Raw genomic sequence first — 2445 nt, forward strand, 5'->3', positions numbered from 1 at the left:
GTAGCCCATCAAAGACATTCTTCATTTTCTATTCACAGTGTTTTTTATCTCTTGCCTTTTTTTTTTGGTTCTTTTTTGTTTTTATTTGATTTAATTTTTTTTTTTTTTTTTTTTTTTTGGAGATAGAGGATAGAGCCTCGCTCTGTTACCCAGGCTGGAATGCAGTGGCATGATCTCAACTGACTGCAACCTCTGTTTCCCGGGTCTGGGTTCAAGAGATTCTCGTGCCTCAGCCTCACAAGAAGCTGGGACTACAGGCGCGCGCCACCACCCCCAGCTAATTTTTTTTGTATTTTTAGTAGAGACAGGGTTTCACCATGTTGCCCAGGCTGGTCTCGAACTCCTGAGCTCAGGCAATCTGTCCCACTTAGGCCTCCCAAAGTGTTAGGATTGTAGGCGTAGGCGTAAGCCACCGCTCCCAGCGTCTTTTTGGTTCTTTCTTAGGATTTCCATCTCTTTGTTAACACTGACCATCTGTTCTTGCATGCTGTCTACTTTACCCATTAAAGCTGTTAGTATATTAATCAAAGTTGTTTAAAATTTCTTGTCTAATAATTCCAACATTCCTGCTATGTCTGGTTCTGATGCTTGCTCTGTCTCTTCAAAATGTGTTTTGGCTTTTAGTTTGCCTTGTAAGTTTTTTTTCATACTGGACAGGATGTACTGGGTAAAAGGAACTGCTCAAATAGGCCTTTAGTAATGTAGGAGTAAGGTGTGGGGAGAAAGAAAATATTCCTCTATGAATCCTGTGATTAGGTTTCAGTCTTTTAGTGAGCATATGCTTCTGGAATGTGAACTTTACAAGTGCTTCTCAGTTTTTTCTTCCCCCTTAGGTGAGACAAAATGGCCAGAGTGGGCTGGAGTTGGGCATTTTTCCCTTCTCCCAGGGCAGTTAGCCCTGATAAAACTCCAGCAATTTAGGCTCTGATTAAATAATTCTCCCGAGGGTAGACGTTGTTAAGAATAGCATGCTCTGGCATGTTTCAAAATGGTTCTTTTTCTTCTTCTCCTGCTAGAAGCCTGACAAGATTTTTCTCTGGTATTTATTGTGAGAATCTGGTCAAACTCTTGGAGGTAAAACTCACAGAAGCTTGGGTTCTGCCTCCCCTATGTCTGGTTTCTTCTGAAATTTTTGACTCTCAGACTTGTCTACACCTAGCCTCTGGCAATGCAATTATAGTTCATATTTTTCTGCCCTGGCATTGGTTCCTTTGGAGATTTCTGGTCTGGGTAGCTTGTGACTTTTCTACATACCTGTCTGCCTCTCCAATTTTGGGGATAGTGGTTTCCCCTGTGACCTCACTTTTCTTCTGGATTTAAGAAAAATTATTTCAGTTTGTTAAGCTTTTCTTTTTTTTTTTTTTTTTGAGACAAAGTCTTGCTCTGCCACCCAGGGTGGAGTGCAGTGATCTCACCCATCTTTATTTCACATTGGAAGTATTCCTCAAATGTCTGGAGTCAGGAGGTCTTGACTGTTTATATTTTTTAATGAAGTAATAAGTGGATTATGAGCTCTCTTGTGTGGAACTTGTCTGCTGGCCAAGATGATGGGACAGGAATGCTGACATTGTACTTTAATGGGCAGAATGCAGGGGCTTTTCCATGGAGCCCTTGGATTTATTTACAGAATAATGTTTTAGCGTGATGTGCGAATGTATGGGAAGTTCTGGATGGTCTCTGTTCCTCCTATCATACCCTCACCCTGGGGGTAGATTCTTGGCTGTAAGGTATTCTGCATGCAGAGGTGGAAAGGAAGGAAAACTGTTTCATATGTGGAATCTTGGCCTTATATCTCATTCCTGTACTCAGTTGTCTCTGATAGTTCCTGGTTCTGGAAACTTCTAGCACTCTGTAGTGTGAATTTTTTTTTTTTCCTGGGTTATATCTCTCACCCTCCACAGTTTCTTCTGCTTCCCCCACCATCAGTTATAATTCATCAGCTATCTTCCAAAATTGCTTTGAAATCTGTCATCTACTAATGATCTTTTCCCCATTCTCCTGTTTAGATCCTTATGTTTCTTTTCCCATTCTCTTATTTATATCTTTATGTCTCTTTTTATTTCTTAAGTATGATTTTAATGAAATCTTAGGAGGGTGAGATGATAAATCAAGTTTTCAATTCTAACAAGGCAAAAACAAGCTCATCAGAAGTTCACTAGTTGGGCACTATGGCTCATGCCTGTAATCTCAGCACTTTGGTAGGCCAAGGTAGGGCAGATTGCCTGAGCTCAGGAGTTCAAGACCAGCCTGGCCAACATGGTGAAACGCCATCTCTACTAAGAATACAAAAATTAACCAGGCATGGTGGCTCATGCCTATAATCCCAGCACTTTGGGAGGCCGAGGTAGGGCAGATTGCCTGAGCTCAGGAGTTCAAGACCAGCCTGGCCAAGATGGTGAAACCCTGTCTCTACTAAAAATACAAAAATTAGCCAGGTGTGGTGTT

The sequence above is a fragment of the Colobus angolensis genome, unplaced genomic scaffold (assembly GCF_000951035.1).
Source record: "Colobus angolensis palliatus isolate OR3802 unplaced genomic scaffold, Cang.pa_1.0 Scaffold376, whole genome shotgun sequence".
NCBI classification, from domain to species: domain Eukaryota; kingdom Metazoa; phylum Chordata; class Mammalia; order Primates; family Cercopithecidae; genus Colobus; species Colobus angolensis.